The 21,518-nt window shown below is 32.0% G+C and overlaps 1 pseudogene; it reads left to right on the plus strand.

Moving 5' to 3' along the window:
* Positions 1 to 7,513: 7,513 nt before the first annotated feature.
* LOC128174339 (multiple epidermal growth factor-like domains protein 6) overlaps positions 7,514 to 21,518 on the plus strand; it is a 228,694-nt pseudogene continuing 214,689 nt past the window's right edge.

Raw genomic sequence — 21,518 nt, forward strand, 5'->3', positions numbered from 1 at the left:
GTCAACCGACGCGGAGCGGAGGTTGACAATGGTTTTCGAGGGGTGTCAATTTCGACAGGTACCCTCCCAAACAGGCACTATTTATTTTATTATACTGAATGTCTTAATTAATTTTTTTTTTACTGTGTTTATATAAAAAATGAAGTGAATTCTACGGCGAACCGTACGCGCATAATTTACGCGCATGTAACAATTCGTTGTGTTACCCGTTGCCAGGTGCGTTGCTAACGCTGAGGGTAATAGAACGGATTACCAACTTCGTCTTAACCAATCAGATTTCAGTATTTAACATGAAATTATGATAATATATAAATAGTGCCTGTTTGCGAGAGTAACATTTGGAATTTACACCCTTAGAGCACCATTGTCAACCTCCTGAACAGGCATTATTTATTTTATTATACTGAATGTCTTAATGTTTTAGAAAAGTTCACTGCCTTTATATAGAAATCACATGGATTCTACGACGAACCGTTTCTCATTGAATTGGTTTGGTCGTATATTCTCTTGTCATGTAAATGAAATGCACGGTATTCAGTTAATATTTGAGATCATTGCGATCGATGCATTTTATAATAGTAAACATTAGAATAAAGGTTGACCAGCAACATTAGTTTACAGGTCAGACTGTTTTGTTCTAAATGTTGCAATATTGCAATATGTTCCTGGTTTAAATAAAAATTGTCTTGATGAATTTTTGTGCATACCAATAAACACAGTCGCGTAAATTAACGCCTCTTGCATCTTATTTCTTTAAGAATAGATTCAAAATAATTAAAACAAGAATTGTGTAATAAATAACTTATAATATACAGGATGTCCAGCAACAGGATTTTACGGATCTAACTGCTCCATTCCCTGTCCAGACGTCAACTGTCAGTACTGTCACATAGAGACGGGCTATAGCCAGTGTTGTAAACCTGGGTACCAAGGTCAGCGATGCGAATTAGGTAAGGAATTATTTCAATAGACCAACATTATTAACTATACGTTTGCATACGGGTGTCTTGCTTCGTTACGTATTGACTACAATTACAAAGCATTAATAGAACTTCTCAAACATTATGATACTTATTAGGATCCAAAAGTAGTAATGCAAAATATGCAATGTGCATGTATCAACGTGTATTACTTTGTATCTTTATGGTTAAAATAAACTCCAAAAGATTCAATTCGATCAAAATTAGATAATTCGTGTGTTGATTAGTTTCTGTATTGACTTTTTAACGTATTACAACTGTTATAACAAATATTATAAGTGTGTAATTAGTCATGTTTTTTTTCTACAGCAAAAGGCAAATATCCCAAACAGGCTTTTGCGAATTTACGGCTGTAGTGAATTCTATAAATATCCTATTAAAGTCCTAATATAAAACTAAAAATGTCGTCTTTAACGAACACATTATTACGAATGTACGGCTGTAACGAATTAAATGTACGACATCGCAGATGATATCTTAACGTATTTTTAAAAAAAATATTTCTGTAACGAATTTTGCACATTGAAAACATTTCATTAAAAGTGCACGAAATTTAATGACTTGTCAACTGCTCTAATGTTAATAAAATGGAGTGCATACATAACATATAAAAAAAATATCATTCAGATTCTGAGAAAAATGCAACGAAGTAAAAAAAAAGTTAGGACTGCAAAACAAAACCGGTATTCTGTGTTTTGCAGTGCTTAGACAAAAACATAGTGTAGTACGTTACATTTTTTAATACCGGTAAACCAGTTTAATTGATCAGACTTGGGATTTTATTACAGGCTCGGGATTCCAAAATTCTGATTTAATTTGAAAATGACTGTTGCAATTGAATCGTTCCAAACACGAAAAGAAAGGCGGAAGTTTTGATATTGTGACTGGTCAAAGAGCTTCCCTAAAGCCAAAACATGTTGACATGCTGATATTCTTAATAAAGAATTGGAAGTAGGCCCTGTTGTATTTGTAACTATGCCTCCCTGCCGGATTACTCTATCAGTCAAAACATGTATTGCATATGGTTAATGTATAATCATTGATTGCTGCACGTTTTCTTTTTTTTTTCCATCAGATCTGCGGACTGCCTAAAATGTATTGCACTAAATGTACCTAATTCAGTACCTTGGTCTAGTTTTGATAGATGATTACACATTTAATTTTCAAGATTTGTTTTTATTGGAACATTTCATAATTTTACATCAATAATGTTTTATTTATTTATTTTTTTATAAAGACTTTTAGTGCAAATGAATCCTGTAAAAAAATAATCAATTCATAGTCAGTCTATTACATGTAACATTTAAAAAAAATCAAATCAAATCAAATTTTGATTTAAAAAAATATTGCAAAACATACCGTAATGCATTTTACAATATTGCAATATATTCATATCACAAAATCCCTTTCCACAATATCCAGTCCCAAAAATAGTTGTGTTTGAATTTGCAACTGATAATTAACTCGAATATAAAACTTACGAGAGTTTAAAGTACTGTCAACCGACTGATATTTAACAAATTAGCAATAAGATTTATCACAAGTTTGCTATAAATATATAATAAATCACGGCTTAAGTAGAAATCGAGTTTTGCTAATCAGCTAATAAGATTTATACATACTGATTTTCATATTAATTACACTTAAAGAACCCAATTCAAAAAAAAAAATAAAAAATCAAAAACAGTATTTTATAAAGGACTATGTAGCCCATACCAGTTCCATTTGAAGGTTTTTTGTCCTAATTAAGGTCTTCCGTTTCCAGCGGAAGACCTAATAGTTTTCGTACGATTTCTTCTTATTATTAGGGTCTTCGGTTTCCAACGGAAAACCCTTCTGCTATTCTACGGTTTCTTTTTCTTTATCATTAGGGTCTTCCGTTTCCAACGAAAGACCCTCTTGTTTTTCTACTGTTTCTTTCTATTATTATTAGGGTCTTCTGTTTCCGACGGAAGACCCTCTTGTTATTCTATTGTTTCTGTTCCTTATTATTATTTTTAGGGTCTTCCGTTTCCAACGGAAGACCCTCTTGTTTTTCTACTGTTTCTTTCTATTATTATTAAGGTCTTCCGTCTTCAGCGGAAGACCTTACTGTTTTTCTACGGGTTCTCATTCTTCTATATTATTAGTATTTTTCTCCTTGGTAGACACCCTTAATTTCTCAGCCAATTCTCAATCGATTTTGATGATTTTTACAGGGATAATGTCTTTGGTGAATATCTCTTTGCCTCCCACTTCCTGTCTGAAAATTCACATCCGCTTCTGAATTATCTCCCTTTTTCCTGTATTTTGGAGCATGATGTTGTCCACGCATCTCCTAAGGAACCGTTATAGTTAGAGACTTGAAATATATATGCAAGACAGAGTGGTTATGGTAGATATGCTTGCTTGTTTTAGATTTGTCAAGAAGCAATTTTCCTTGAAGCTCGCTTGACCCGAAATTTGGGATTAAAATACGTTTTAATTTTTTGTGGTTTTCTTTAATTATCTAATTTCTGAAAAATATTTTGTTAAGACATGTAACGTAAAAAAAAGTTTCTATTTACAAGACCTTTCTTTTAAAATCAAGAAAAAGGGGCTGGCCCCTCAAATTAGGGGACTAAACGGCTCTAAAGTCTTTAATCTGTAGCCCGTTACTAAACGATATTTTGTGAAGTGTTGTATTAGCAAATATGTTCATCTCACAGTTATGTATCCAGGCAATGTAATGATTTTTCCATGTGTTAGGTAATTAAGGGTTTTTAGGGGCCAAAAGTCCAAAACTTTGATCACCCATATCTCAGAAAGGAAAAATATTTTGAAATGCAGTACAGAAGAAAAGTTGTTCAAAATGATGTTTTTAACAATATGCAACCTTCAAAAGTTCGTTAAACGGCCCCTATAAGGAGATAAGGGACCGGCCCCTTAAATCTTCTTTCTTTTATATCTCCAGAACGGTAACGAATTTGTAAACACTTGTTGAACAAAATGTGTTTAGAATTAAGTGACCTTTTATTTGATATCAAGAAAAAGGGGCTGGCTCCTTAAATTAGGGAACCAAAGGTCTCTAAAGTCTTTTATCTATAGCCCTTTACTGAGGGATATTTTGTAAAATGTTATGAAAGCAAATATGTTTATCTCACAGTTATGTATCTAAGCGATGTAATGATTTTATCATGTGTTATCTAATTTGGGGTTTTGTAGGGGCCAAAAGTCCCAAATTCTGATCACCCATATCTCAGAAAGGAAAATATTTTGAAATGCAGTACAGAAGAAAAGTTGTTCAAAATGATGTTCTTAATAATATGCAACCTTCAAAATTTCGTTAAACGGCCCCTATAAGGAGATAAGGGACCGGCCCATTAAATCTTCTTTCTTTTATATCTCCAGAACGGTAACGAATTTGTAAACACTTGTTGAACAAAATGTGTTTAGAATTAAGTGACCTTTTATTTGATATCAAGAAAAAGGGGCTGGCTCCTTAAATTAGGGAACCAAAGGGCTCTAAAGTCTTTTATCTATAGCCCTTTACTGAGGGATATTTTGTAAAATGTTATAGAAGCAAATATGTTTATCTCACAGTTATGTATCTAAGCGATGTAATGATTTTATCATGTGTTATCTAATTTGGGGTTTTGTAGGGGCCAAAAGTCCCAAATTCTGATCACCCATATCTCAGAAAGGAAAAATATTTTGAAATGCAGTACAGAAGAAAAGTTGTTCAAAATAATGTTCTTAACAATATGCAACCTTCAAAATTTCGTTAAACGGCCCCTATAAGGAGATAAGGGATCGGCCCCTAAAACCTTCTTTCTCATATATCTCAAGAGCGGTAACAAATTTCTAAAAACTTGTTAGACAAAATGTGTTTAGAATTAAGTGACCTTTTATTTGATATCAGGAAAAAGGGGCTGGCTCCTTAAATTAGGGGATCAATGGGCTCTAAAGTCTTTAATCTATAGCGTTTTACTAAGAGCTATTTTGTGAAAGGCTATTTAAGCTGAATTAGGTATAATACGTTTATATATCCTAACAATATAATGATTTTCTCTTGCGTACCTAATAAGGGTTTTTTAGGAGCCAGAGGTAAACAAGTTTAATCTTTTCTATCTTAATTTGAAGAAATGCAAGTATTTAAAAAACAATATAAGAGAAGTTATAAAATGTGATACAAAAAAGCATTAGTTCTCCACTCTTTTTTTCCATATCATGTTTTTTTGTCGAAAATCAAAGTCGATGATGTTAAATTTCCTCCTAAAAATCGGATGGAAGACCTCCTCGTTGCTTGCAACGAGATCGTGTCTAGTTATTCTTAACATTCTTTTTCTGCCTTCTTTTAAGCTTTATTTCTCGAAAACTATTCGCCTGATTTGCACGAAATTTTCCGGACTTATAGGACACCGGAGGGGATAAATGTTTTTAGTTAAATTTATTGTTGACGTCACTTCCGGTTTCAGATATTGACGATTTTATAATTTTTTAAGGGTCATTTTGTCCCCGCATCTCCTCCGAAACTTATTAAGATAGACGCTTGAAATTTCCAGGGATTGTAGATGAATGTCTGAAGATGTACCCCCATGCTTTCAATTATGAAAATTGCTCAAGGCCTTAAAGCTCGCCTGAACCTGAAATTAGCATCAAATTTGTTCACGAAATTTTTGCACATTTTCCGTTATACCTTTTGATGTATACATATTTTGCTAAAACATGTAATGCAATTTCAATTTCCACGAGCTTTCATTTGATATCAAGAAAAAGGGGCTGGCACCTTAAATTAGGGGCCAAGGGGGTTGTAAAGTCTTCTTACCATAACGCTTTACTGAAAAATAATTTATTATTAATTATAGAAGCAAAAATGTTTATTGTACAGCTGTTTATCTATATGGTACCATATTTAAGTCAAATGTTACGTAATTAGGGGTTTCAAGGGGCCAGAAGTTCAATACTTTGATGATTAATATCTGAAAAAGGAGAACTATTTTGAAAAGCAATGTAGAACAAAAGTTGTTCAAAATACTGTTTTGTACAATATGCTACCTTAAATGTGTTTGTTTATGACCCCATTTAGGAGTTAAATGGTCGGCCCCTAAAACATATTTGTACAGATATCTCAAGAACGGTAAACATTTTGTGAACACTTAAAAACAAAATATTTTTATATTTACAAGACATTTCATTTGATGTCAAGAAAAAGGGGCTGGCCCCTCAAATTAGGCCATTTTAACTTTTTCATTTTAACACTATTTAAAAACGATCAAGATTTTGTAATGCATTATAGAAACAAATTTGTTGATCGTAATAATATCAGTTTGTAAAACTCATTGCCACACCCATTGATGACGTAAGTAGAGATTTTAGGGGACCAAAATCTTAAATCTTTAATGTGTTGTATGTGAAAAAGCAAAACTCTATGTTAAGCATTTGAAAGGATATTGACAATCGTATACATTATCGAAAAGGGAGGGGTTGAGTGGAAATTCTGAAATTTCATTGGTATTTTGATTGTATCGTTTAAAAATAGAACGGAAGACCTACTCGTTACTCGTAACGAGATCGTATCTAGTGTTGAAATGCTGGTTGTAAATACTTCTGCAAAAGTCATTCTTCTTTCCAAAGTTATTGTTTTTAACAAACATTTCAGCCGATGGGATAAGTGCAGCTTTCTGTACAGCACTATTTTGTAGCTGCTAAATGTGATGGGCCCAGTTATTAGGTGCATATAAGTGGCATGCAGCTGTGCTGAGCTTCAACAAACAAAACCCTACAAACTGTTATTTTTTTTCTTTCTCTGTACTACGAATTTGTGTTTCGTAGCTATCTTATCAATTGTATATTGAAGTGATGGTTGTGTAGCCCCGATTACAAAGATCACAGGTGACATGTTAAATTTTTGCTCCATTCTGCAAACACTTCACAAGTAGAAAATATTTGTCATACTCTGATTGTTTAACCTAAGTGAAGAAAGAGAGGAAAATGTGTTACAGTAAGTTCAAGTATATCTTTTACAACATACACCATAGCATAGCATAGCATTGAAATCTCATAGCATAGAATTGGAATCTCATAGTAAAGCATACAATCTCATAGAATCGCTTTTGTTATATCAAACCTAGCTATGCCATTCAGTCACTTTTCAGTTACCTTTCAGTCACCTTTCAGTTGACTGAATGGCAGAGCTTCATCCTGTGATTGAGGCGGTTATCTACCTGTATGTTATATAAGTGGCATTATTAGTTTCCTTATTACCTAAATACTGTTTGTTTGGTATTTTCACAAACCATATTTACCTTTTATTACCGAAATATATTGCTTTAAACTTTTTTAGATAAACATATTAGGATAAAAAAATGATATCAATAAATATGGTTTGGTAAATTTATTCATTTAAAATAATATTTTTGATTCAGGTTTTTATTTAAATAAAAATATAAAACTAGACTTTTTATAACATGAAATGACAACAACTGTTTGGACAAATCAAACAAAATTCCACTTTGTGTTTGTTTATAAATATTGTTTATAAGTAAATGTTAAAATGTAAATAATATTGTTAATGTGGGGTTGTGTGTTTGTTGACAGTTAACGTTGCCTTCAATAAACAAGCATACCAACAGTACCCATACAAACCAGGTGAAGACACGTATGACGCCAGTAACGCTGTGGACGGACGTAAATCTAATCTGAAGATGGCTGCTGGTCAATGTGCTGTATCATATAAAGTAAAAACCGCCACCTGGTGGGTCAACTTGACCAGCATCCACAGTATACATCACATCACTATCTACTTCAAGACGGGCAACTCTGGTATAGTCACAGTCATTAAGAATCTTGGAAATGATAGCCTCTGTAGTGTAAACTGTCATCACGCATATACTTTTTTTATTTACCTGTTAACATTTGGGTTTTTATCAGATGTCTTAATCTTCGAATGATTTTCCCTGTTAGTTTTAAAAAATGCAATACCGAAAAAAAAATGTTGATGGTTTCTGTGTCATAGAAACTGGAGAAATCTAAACGGCTGCAATGAACGTGAACAGTAACTGAAACAAACGATCAAACACATTTACAATCTTTAAATTACAATTAAATAGAAAATTAGACATTGAATTCAAGAGTTTGCTTAATTCACTTTATAGATATGTTAGTCCATGTTTTAAAATGAAATGATATGTCAGGGGTATTTTAAGGTAAGTTTTGCAGTTACATGGAGAATACCCACATATTTGCATTTTGATGTGATTTGAAAAAAAAAATAGAAACACCGAATTGCTCATATACTAAGATAACTTTTTTTTTCTGAAATCTGAATTTTGAAAGGTTTTGATAAAATTGTTTTCGTTACATTATAATAGTATATTTTGTTCCGTATTGTTGCATTTTATTTCTTAATAGTTTATTATCAGTTAATAGTAACAAATCATGACAAAAGTAATGACATTATTCCCCAATATTTAAGGTATAAATAACACATATAATAGCCATATACAAAATATACATATTTTTCACGAACTGTTTTCATATTTCCTTAAAACGACAGTTTGATCATCATACACTTTGTACTTCTCTAGTTATAAAACCCGTCTGACAAATTCATTTAAAATTTATAACAGACTTAAGTATACTGAACAGAATGATATTTAGCTTTAGTAAAGTACCTTAAAACTGCTAGCCGAAAACCTGACCTTAAGGTTCTGAATCCCAATAGACGATGTTGTCAATCCACCATTTATGAAAATACATCAACGCATGACCTAAAGTAAAAAGTAATGGTAGGAACGGCATGGAGTTTTCATTAATAAAGATTGTATAATAACAAAAATGTCCAATGCTATCAAAATTATACAACAAAAGTTATAAAAAAGCAGACTTGTCTTTCATCCAAAACTGCAATTTATCGAATCATAGCAGGTAAACAACATAGAAATCAAACGATAGCCTTGTTGTTATTCTTTTTTCCAGATTGTACTTTAGTATACTTTAAACCCCTAAATGCAGATTAAAACAAACAGTTTTCAACATCTATTCATGAATGGCATGACGACCAGATAAAATTACTCTATGTAAAGAGACGATTCTTACAATCACGATATACTTCTTGGCGTGTTGTAGAGTGACACTTCGTCAGATTTGAGTTTTATCGTCTGTAAATAACATGTTTTTTCTCGGAATTATGAGCGACATTTAAGTATTTGTTATTCCTAAAATCGGTCTCTCAGCGCAAATATCCTGGTGGTTTTTTTTAAAACAGACAAATGCTTTCTAATATAAGATAGTGTGTTAAAGAAAGCGCTAGCACGATAAAGGAATATTCGTATGTATAGCTCCTCTAAATAATTTGAAGTTTATTCAGGGTCAGATATTAATGGGATTAGGAATTTTTTATGAACTTGAGCAATGTTTATTGTTATCTACCCACCATGGTTATCAATAATATTATACATGTATATACTGGTGTACCTTAAGGTTCTAGTGATATTTTGTTAAACAAGAAGGTGTTAGGTGCCCTTTTCAGGTTCTTTACTGTTTGGATTAAGCGTGCTTAGTTTTTAAAAGAAGGTTCAGACAGCCCTGATCACACACTCTCTCATTCAATACATGACACTGACTAATTATTTAAATACATTTGTTCACCAACATTTCTTCCTAACGACAATCACATATGGTACCTGCTGAACAATTTATGTTACTCTTTATATTTTATTTTTAATTCACAATAGAGTACAACCAGAGTACACAGTGTTGTTAATAAAATTTGTTAAAATAATTAATATACATTTCATTATTTTGTATATATATTGAAATGGTTTGATAATACGCAACTTTTTTTTCTCAAAAAATTCTCAGGGTTTATCCCCCACTGTTTTATTCGATGTTATGATAAGTTGGCATTACTTTAAACGTCAAATATATGAAACTTGCATATTATTTCCATTTAAACGAGTGTTGAACCATTTATATATTTTAACTGATGGGTATATGCAAAATGTGTAATGTGAATTGCCTAGGATGTGATTGATATTTAGGTATTGTATAGTTATCAATGTAAAATAAATATTATATAAGCATGATCGATAACGTCTTGCACAGATTTCACCTTTCGGACGTTCCTAACAGACAATTTACTTGGATTCTCCGTGTATGTCTCCAACACCACGGATAGATCACAGGGAACGTTGTGTTTCAAGGACGACAACTTCACAATAAACACAATGCCTCCTGTCTTCACAACAAACTGTTCTGTCCATGGACAATATGTCATCTACTACAACGAGAGACTACCAGGAGTCGCCTACCCTGACGACTATGAGAGTTATGTAACGATTGACCTCTGTGAAGTAGAGGTGTATGGTTAGTGTTCTCTATAAATTCAACAATCTTTGAAAATGTTTAAATATATTTTATAATTGGTCACATATTTACCTTTTATTGTCAAAACATAATACAACATAATACAATAAACCAGTGTGTAGACCCTGTGGATTTAATCAGTAATGTGACAACGTGTTGTCAATTTCAGTAAAACTATCAAATCGTTTTTCAATCATTTAAAATGTCTATTGTTACTCAGAATCCCCCCCCCAAAAAAAAAATATATAAAAAAATAGTACATTGTAAGAAGTTATGTTTAACAATTTTAATCGATCTGAATTAATAAAACTAGGCACAAAGACACGTTTGTTATCTAATTAATATAAGGATGACAAAAGACAGAAATAAAGCATTCCAAACATTTTTTTTTAGCATCAAAATAACTGAATCCTCTTTTTGTAAGGGTCATTGATGTTACATTTATGTTATGCCGGAGATAAAGTGGCCAGATAGTATAACTGAAAAGATTGCATATACCATTTTATAAATAAAGCCTGTTTGGGAGGGTAACAGTTTAAATTGACACCCCGAGAAAAGCATTGTCAACCGACGCGAAGCGGAGGTTGACATTGGTTTTCGAGGGGTGTCAATTTCAACTGTTATCCTCCCAAACAAACACTATTTATTTTGTTATACTGAATGTCTTAATTTTTAAGAATTATATAGGAATAACGTGAATTCTACAGCGAACCGTACGCGCATAATTTTCGCGCATGTAACAATTTGTAATGTTACCCGTTGCTAAGTGCGTTGCTAACGCTGAGAGTAATAGAATGGATTATGAACTGCGTCTAAACCAATCAGATTTTAGTATTTAACATGAAAGTATAACAATATAAAATAGTGCCTGTTTGCGAGGGTAACAGTTGAAATTGACACCCCGAGAAAACCATTATCAACCTTCTAAACAGGCATTATTTATTTTATTATACTGAATGTCTTATTGTTATAGAAAAGTTCACTGCCTTTATATAGAAATCACATGGATTCTACGACGAACCGTATGCACATTTTTTACATGCATGTCACAATTCGTTGTGTTACAATTTACCTGTTGCCAAATTTGTTGCTACTGAATTGGTTTGGTTTGGTCCTATATTCCCTTGTCGTGTAAATGAAAGACATGGTGCTCAGTTAATATTTGAGATCATTGCGATGGATGCATTTTATAATAGTAAACATTAGCAAAAAGGATGACCAGCAACATGAGTATACAGGTCAGACTGTTTTGTTCCAAATGTTGTAATACTGCAATATGTTCCTGGTTTAATTAGAAATTGTCTTGATGGACTTTCGTGCATACCAATAAACACAGTCGCGTAAATTTACGCCTCTTGCATCATATTTCTTTAAGAATAGATTCAAAATAATTAAAACAAGAATTGTGTAATAAATAACTTTTAATGTACAGGATGTCCGGAGACAGGGTTTTACGGATCTAACTGCTCCATTCAGTGTCCTGATGTCAACTGTCAGTACTGTCACATAGAGACGGGCACCTGTCAGGGATGTAAACCTGGGTACCAAGGTCATCACTGTGAATTAGGTAAGATATAGTTTCAATAGACAAAGATTACTTATACGTGTACATGCCTGTATATGGCCTCGTTAAGTATTGGCAACCATTACAAAGCAGTTGTAAAACTTTTGATATATTTGTTTCTTATTCTAAAATAATAATACGAAACAAGTATAAGCATGTAATGTTTTTCTTTAATTGTGTATAATAAAAGAGCATACACATGTGTGCTCTTATGGAAACAAATTAAAAAAAAACAACTTTGAAACCTTTTATTTTAAAACCCATTTGATTCCATATAAAATAAGTTGCTTCGCTGATTAGTTCCAGCATTGACTTTAATAAGTTTCACAAATGTTTTTAAAAAAAGAATTGTTAGTGTGCAGTCAGGTAAACTGTTTTTTCTACAGCAAATGTGAAATTGAGCAAGTTTACGGCTATTGGGGTTCGACAGTCTGAAATACTCTCAGCTGTCTGTTTCAGACTTTCTAACGAATTTCTGCAAGATTTCTTACAAATTCGTTATTGACATTCAAGTAATAACAGCTATAGCATTGAAGGAGATTGACTTTATCAGTTAAAAGTTTTATACAGGTATAAATATTCAACACGGAATTTTTGATATAACAAACATTAGCTTTTTTTCAGTATATTGGATATAGTTTAGCAAATTATAAAAACAAGGCCAGTAATCACTTCCATTTGTGGGTCATGTATCATACATTGTTGCGGCAAACATGTACAAAATTGTATTGGTTTGAAATTTCAAAAACGAAATTGTCTACTTATGCTTAGCAAACCCAGTTTGAAACTCCAAAATCAGTATTTCGTCTTTTGTAAAGAAATATGTAGCTCTTGCATATGGTGGTTTTTGTCATAATGTTGGATTGCTGATTGTGAATTCATTTACTTCTTTTTCAAACGTATAACAAAAGTTACAGACGATGAGAAAAGTGTAGTTTTCTGTGCAGTATAATTTAAGCCGATATATTTTGTTCATGGAGGTGGCGTGCTTGCACTATGTTGCTACAAGCGACCCATAAAACCACATATGTCTAAATCAGATACAGCTGTTTATTGTGTCAAAATTACATTATTTTCTTGTATTTTTACTAGCTTGTCCACGTGGTTATTTTGGAAATGATTGTACTGAAAAATGCAATGACACATGTTCCGGATGTAATAATGTGAATGGCGTTTGCGACTCTGGATGCATCCCTGGCTGGAAAGGTTATCACTGCAACGAAGGTAGCGTTCATAATATTTAAAGTTTGGAGCGGATTTTTTTTCAGGCAGACTTTATTTACAATATCTAAAATAACTCAAACACTGATTCATAAAGAAATAATGATGACGACGCAATTTAGGTTTAGTAGTAATAAGTTAGTCCATCCATAACGTAGGCGAATTAAACAATGTTGATTGATCTATACTTCATCAAATACATATTTTAAAGCTATTATGAGACTGACATAAACCAAACTCGGGTATATGTATGTAGTGAATTAAATGAGCTTTTGCACTTCAATTGTTTAAAGAGTTGTCTGCCCTTAAGAAACATTTTTTTTTAATATAACTTTCTGAAAATATTTATGGTAAACTATAATTTTTTTAGCATATTTGAATAAAGGGAAAGCTTTTGCAACTTTAAACCAAGAAAAATGTGAGACAATTGCTTGTACTGAAGAAATATATTAAAAGGCTTTTCTCCAATATACTTCAATACTACTAGTACTTCAACGTACGATAGATTTATTAAAATTATTTATTTTTGCAAATTCAAAGGTGAATCTTAATTAATTTTAAAAACAAATCATAAAAATCACACTAAGAGTTTAGTGATCAAACTTGCAATATATTAGGTATGAAAATGACAGTTATGGTTGGACTAATTGAGAATAGGGGTTGTCTAGTAAAGCCAAATGAATGCATTCTTTTTAAAGTGTTCATTTTGGTAATACTGGTTGTTTATTGATTTGGTTTATGGAAAAGTTGTAAATAGTAGAAACAAAATAGCTAAAAATTTAGGTTTTTAACCGGGTTTTCCAACGGAAAAATCCGATTATTAAAATGGTGAAAATGGCAGGCGGGCGGGCGGCTGCCAAAAGGGTATCCTCATTGTACAGATAACTCCTCCTACAGTTTTCAAGATAAGATGTTGTTCTTTTGCAGATCAATGGTAAATTTTTTTAGAGGTGTGCATATTGCTAGGATTTTGATTTCTGGTTATTTATGAAAAAAATACTAGCTTTTGAACTAAGTCATTTCTTGGCAAAATGTTTCATATAGGGTACTCCATTTTACTGGATACGTGTTGACATGGATTATGAATACAGTTCACATAAAAGAAAACATGGTTTGCTTGCTGTCACATTGACAGCTTTTCACTTGTTGTTTGTTTTATTTGTTAATATATGTAGATAAAACATTCAAAACACTGCATACCAAATGTTTTTTGTGTGTTTTTATTTGTAATTATGAATATGAGACACATCACTGTGATGGACATGTGTTAATTATATTAAAGAATGTGACAGAGGATCGTATGGTATTAGATGCAATGAAACATGTGGACACTGTCGTGATGAAAGCCAATGTTCCCATATCAATGGGACATGCTTAACTGGATGCGAAGCTGGTTTTAAAGGGGACGTATGTAAAACAGGTAAGGAAAAATACAGGTACAGGCAACGGAACAAATTCTTTCTATTTTTTTCCTAATCACCTAGTTATTTAATTCTTACATAAAATAAAGGCATGACAACATGTAACTGTTGCAACGATATACAGAGAACTGCATTAATTTTAAGGTAGCATTATATAGCATTCTCAAAATATTAAGTTAGAGTCATTTCATATCATTTTATTTAAAAGATTGTGACAGTGGTTCATACGGCGTTGACTGCAAGGAAATGTGTGGAAACTGTCTCAGTGAAAGTCAATGTTCTAATATCAATGGAACATGCTTCACTGGATGCAATGCTGGCTACGAGGGGGACTTGTGTAAAACACGTGAGTAGAAAGTTATCAGGACAACTAGATAGATATGCAGCAGGTTAATAGGAAAGAGAAGATAACTTAAAAAAAATGGAGATGTATCACATGGATACATTTGCCATGACTGTTATAAAATATCCAGTAAACTTCTCTAAAACGAAAATAAGCAGAAAAGTAAACTTTGATTCATATATAAAGGAATAATGATATGACAAAATTCAAAGCGATATAGAAAAGGTTTTATTAAAAAAATCATGAATGAACGCATGACTTGTAAATATCCAGGTGCCAACAAAATAATCGTTCACATATGAACTTGAGGAATCAAGGGTTTTTTTTTATCAATTTATAATGTTTCTAAATCAAACCAAGTGCCATTGTAAACGGATTTTTATAATTTGTTTAAATGAAACCTATGATTTATTTTTTCTCAAAAAAGAAACATAAAACAAAAGGAAACAAGCTGTATGTCAACTTAATGTCAAAATTAGACTAAAACGCATAATAGTGATTTTTTGCAATTTTACGAGAAAAAATGACGTTCACTAACGTTAATGTTTAGTTTGTTATGGTTATAAGACAATACTGATGCAAGTCATTGAAATTACTGTTACTGCATTAACCTGTGCTAAACAGCAACAGTTGTTTGGCATTTGTTGTATCTATAATCGTTTTAGAATGCAATAGAGGATCTTATGGATATGATTGCAATGAAACATGCGGGCACTGTAGAAACAAAAGCTATTGCTTTCCGGTTAATGGTACTTGCTTTACTGGATGTGATGTTGGCTTTGAAGGAGCCATATGTAAAACACGTGAGTAGGCATTTTCAAGGCATAAAATTCAATAAACAGAAGGGGTTTTTTTTGTTATGTTTTTGTTGAAACATTTTCAAATTTTATTATCAGTATAAAAAAAAATTGCAAAATTAAAGCAAAAATGCTATACATATATTTGTGTCTGTTGACATATATTTCATGTATGGGAAGCAGATTGTAATTTCTAATTACGATTTGAAACAAAGGTGCATACTAGACACAAGTGAGTAGAATAAAAAGTGATTACATCATAATAAATTCTATGATCAAAGAAAAAAATAGTGCATGCATAATTGGTCTTTCTTTACTTTGGAAGGAAAATATTGGATATCAGAAATATTTTTAAAAAAACGCAAAATTATATGTTATTTTTACTTTTTGCCAGGATAATCTACATATTTTAACGTGATTTAACTACAGAATTAGTAAAACAGTGGGTTTTTTTTCTTATTGCGTCAAAGTAATCATGACTTATCATTTGATCCAAGTGCCACATTATACAGTTCGGGTGTATTTAAGACTTATTCAATGTATTTGAAATCATGTTTTTCCCCGCTAGTTTGAACGCATCAAACTTTGAATTATAGGTCAATCCAAGCTACCACTCAAAGATTGTATGCATCATAAGTATTTCAAACAACAAATCTAATAAAATGACAGCGAATTTCTATGCGCGTTAAATCAATCAATCAATCAATGAACCGAGAAAAAACGTGAAAAGAAGGCTTGAGAAAAAACTGAAATAACAAGGCAAGGTAAGTTTTGATTAAAATATTGCAATTTGTAGTGTGGCATTTTTGTAACCTGTAAGAACAAATTATCAGTGAAAAAATGTTATGCAAATCTGTTTCAGCAGTCTTTCCTGTCGTTGCCAGTCTCGATAAAAGGTGTATGCTACAAACATCTTACAAAGTTTTACAATTACAGATATTTCTATATAAATTGTAAATTTTAATCAATATATATATGTTTCAGGATTTCACGAATTTATAAATTTCTTTGTTATATCAAGTATACTTTCAACATACTTATAATGTTGATTGAAAGGTTTAACTCAAATTTACTCTTATTTAAATCTTAATATTTGTTTTTAATTATTTAAATGCATAAAAGAAGTATTTTTAATAGTTAACACATGAAAGTTAATTTAATTACAGCCACATTGGGACTTTAAAAGACATCAAATGAGTATGAAGTACCATATGTTTTATACGTCGTTGCATCGGCGCTAATGTTATTTAAATAAGTCAATGCAAGCTTTCAATATTTTATTTTTTATCTATTTTCTGTCAAGTTATCAGAGCATGGTGCCGCGTTTTTCCAGCACACTGTGTCTATGTTGGAAATTCTGAAAACGTAAGTCACATCTTAAATAGTTTAAATTCTTAGCCTAAAATGTCCTTTGAAATCAACAGATGCTTCTAATAATAATTATAATTCACCCTTTCACACGTGTGTTACCTAAAAATGGGGTATCGTATAATTTTTCTTTGTTTTTTTTGATTTGCAGATAAAACATTCTTTTATTGGTGGTTTACGATAAACAACGAACAGTTCTACAAGAACTACTATTTAACTTGTTTTACAATTTAATAGCGATGGGGGATGTAAGGCAAGATAGAATTAATATGTCTATTTCAAAACAATATTGCTCTACCACTTTAGAAATACTCAGCATATTTTGATATTTAAAGCTGCATGGTCCGATTTTTGTGTAATTACAGTATCACAATTTTTTTCATACAAATCATTTATCTTAGAAAGTTATGGACTTTCTCCTATTTACACCAGCAGAATCAGTCTCCTTTCAAAGTTAAAAATAGTCAAAGAAAATAAAAATAATTTCTCTTTGGGCAAACGAAAAAACAAACCAAAATGCATCACGGGAATGTTTAGAAAAGGAAACCGCTTGGTTTCGTCCCCCGAATGATTGGGGTTATTCAACCCGTATGCTGTGCATCGATTATAAAGAAAGCAGACTTTAGAGATATTAGCGAACAAAACGTACAATGTTGATTTGTAATTTGTTTGATCATTTCGACCTTTATTTAAAGCGATGACAAATTCGTAATACAACCATACCCGTCTCGTCGTCAGGGGTGAAATTTAACATGAGGCAAAATAATGCGGTACCTTTTGATGTCGTTTGTTTTGTTAGCAAATTTTGTACGTATTTTTCTTCACTGAAATTTGGCATAATTGACGGGTAAAACTACTGCAATGTCTATTATTATACATATACTAAGCATAGCCATCGTTTAAAAGCGTGCATAAAATTTGATATAAAATCGGACCAAGCAGCTTTAATGTAAAATACAAAAAAGTACGCTGTTTTATTTTGAATAATTATTCACTGACTAATTTCATTCCAAATAATATCTATGAATTTATCAATTGATTCTATGGCCAAAACTTGTCATAACGGATAATTATATACTTTCAGAATACCATTGGAAGTAGTTTGGCTCATAGAAAATGTACAATAATAATGTTGTACGAAAAAAGGGTAAAAAAGAGATATTTCAGCAATACATGGTCACAGTGGGATTCGTTAATTAACTTCCTCATACTTGATTTGCTACAGGAGAGTAAACACTTAATATGATATCATGAAACTTATTCAAACAGACAAAGGTCAATAACGCCAGAATTGAAAATAAACATTTCTTCACTGAATACTATTGATCGACAACTTCTATGAAAATAATGCACATTGAACATAAATGCTTTTGTGACATCTTAAGTTTGCCTAAAAATTAATTCGTCATCCTTTTACAACATCATTCTTTGTTTAATTATATTGATTCTGTTTGCTTATAATGTGTTTTGTTTTTAACGCTTTGAGCTATTTTAGGTCACCTGAGTCACTCAGGTGACCTATTGCAATTGTTCTTCGTCCGTCGTCGTGCGTCGTGCGTTAACAATTTTACATTTTTAACTTCTTCTTGAAAACTACCAGGCCAATCGTTACCATTTTTTGTGTGAAGCATCTCTATGGTAAGAAGAATCTAAACTGTGAGATTCATGGCTCTACCACCCCTGGGGTGCCACGGGTGGGGCCAAATATGCAAAAAAGCCAAACTTTAATAAATATTCTTCTCTCCTTCCACATTTGTGAGGAAAAAACTAAATGCATGGTTATGATGTCCATAAAGCCTTTTACCAAAAAAGTGAAATTCATGGCCTCTGGTTCAGGGGTTTAAGCTCTAGGATGGGGCCAACATGGCCATATAGTTAAAATGTATTAAATCTTAGAAACTCTTCTTCTTTACTCCCATATATATTTGTTAAAAACTAAATGCATGATTATATGTCCATGAAGCCCTCTAACAAACTGGTGAAATTCATGACCCCTGGGTCATGGGTTCAGGCTCTATGGTTGGGCCAATATGGCCATATAGTAAAAATGTATTAAATCTTAGAAAATCTTCTTCTCTACTTCCATATATATTTGTTAAATACTAAATGCTGGTTATAGTCTCCATGAAGCCCTCTACCAACATTTTAAAATTATTGACCCCTCTATTAGGGGTTCAGGCTGTAGGATGGGGCCAATATAGCCATATGGTAAAAATGTTTTAAATTTTAAGAAATGTTCTTTTCTACTCCCACACATGTGGGCAAACACTGAATAAATGGTTATGATGTCCACTAACTCCTCTACCTAAATTGTGAAATTCATGGCCTCTGGCTCAGGGGTTCAGGACATTGGGTGGGGGGGGCGGCAATATGGCAATATAGTGTAAATGCATATAATGTTTAAAAGTTTTATTCTCTATTCTCATACATCTGTATTAAAATCTGACTTATAATATTATGTTTACCAGGAAGTCCTCTACTGAAATTTTAATTTTAATTTCCCCTGGAATATGAGTCTAGGGAAGGGCCAAAATGGATGTATAGGTGTTAATGCATATAATGTTAAAAAATTATCTTCTTTACGCCCACACATCTAAAAGGAAAACTGAAGTCATGATTTTGTAGACCAGATCTTTAAGCTTTTTGCAAAAATTGTCGGTTTCATAGTTCTTTAAGAAAGATTTCAGGCAGGGAGGTGACCGTCAATACAAATTTACAATTTTTCTACTCCAGAATGAAACCTAATTAATTAAATGCATATATGAGACTCTTCGACTAGTTTGTGTATGGGTTATATGCTACTCAGATGACCGTTAATGACAATTGGCCTCTTGTTTCTTTAAAAAGATTATACTATTTTTACTGTTGCTCCAAAAATGGCGATTAATGATTAATGATTAATGATGTTTATTAATTCATCAAATTGAGGTAATCAAGAAACTTTACACTGGTTACCCATCCATACATCCTTATTTATTTGTTTACTGTATGGAAGCTAATCATATACTTTTGTAACATATAAAGTAGGTAAATTAGTATGACGATTTCTGCTTCGATTGCTGAAAAAAAAAGTTGATAGATTAATTATGTATGCAGTTAAAGTATAACTATGAACATGCCGATTGTGTTTTTGTTTTATGTGTTTCATTGCTGTTATTAATGAGTGCCGCCTTTTTAATTATTAGTCAACATTTAAACGGATAAATAATTCAGTAAAAAATATGTTATATGGAAATTACTTTTTTCAAAAATGTTTTAGGACTTTTCTCGAACCCAACAAAGTTTGTGATTTCTGTGACCGTGTGCAGATAATGTTAAAGGTAAGCCAATTTAAAAGCAAAAGTAAGAAATTGTGAAAGTCTACATGTAACTAAGTTAAAAGTTCTTAATGAATAGACTGATATTTTGTCTTTCTTGTTGTTTAAGTTAACCTGTATGAGTTCTACTGTATACCATGCGGGAAGATTGAATTTTCATCGACCAGTCCAAAAATGCATTCAAAGGCAATTGTGTACACTCTAGAAACAAGTGATATCCTCTTTCGTGACTTTCGTGACATGTTGAGATACGTGCATTCCACGTTGCTATTTTTGTTAAGTACGTTTCCTAAGATGAACTTTTGTATCCACAAATACAGATTTCAGGAAAAGCAAATGAAAGTACCTTGTTACGTATATCGTAATGTAGCTGTAAGCTAATAATACAGAGCGTTAAGCATACTACTGCTTTCCTTATTTTTTTTTTCTTCATGGTGATTTTTTTTAGAAAGATAAAAGAATATTGTCAAAAAATATCTCGTTATTTCATACGTGTAATGTGTATTACTTTTGCTTTATCAAACAGTGGTGCTTTATCAATTTCTTCTAGCAAGCACTATTTTAGACACAGCCTCTCGCTTCAATGCTTCCGTGACCTTGTTTTTGGAAGAAAAAAAATCTTCCTGTAAATTCCACATCACTATTTCTACTACCCAACAAATTTTTATTTGCTTCATCCAACACGTTGAAACGGTTATATTTGCTCGGCAAGCCCAGCGTATGTGTTAACTATTTCAACTCTTTGGATAAAGCAAATATAAAATCAGATATAAATATTCTCTATATATCTCTATATTATATATATATTTGTATTATATTTATATTTCATATTTTGCATTGGGCGCACGGCGGGTGTGGCCGGTCAGCAGAAAATCCTTACTCATCTTAGGCACCTGATCCTACTTCTATCAATTTGGAGGTCCGTGTTGCTCTGCTTTGAATTTGTATTTTGTTTCATTGATTTTTGATATGGTTCACTGTTTGTTATTGTCATTTGTTCATCCACCCATCAAACCAAACATACTCCCATTTATTCCTTAATTCATCCCTCATTCCAACCCTCATTCTTTTTTTGAATTTATCTTTAATAAATAATAATTAATATAGTGTTAATCTTTACAATTTCATGTGCAACTAGTGCATACAAAATGAATACCTTAAGCGTTTTATTTGCATGTGA

The sequence above is a fragment of the Crassostrea angulata genome, chromosome 2 (assembly GCF_025612915.1).
Source record: "Crassostrea angulata isolate pt1a10 chromosome 2, ASM2561291v2, whole genome shotgun sequence".
Taxonomy (NCBI): domain Eukaryota; kingdom Metazoa; phylum Mollusca; class Bivalvia; order Ostreida; family Ostreidae; genus Magallana; species Magallana angulata.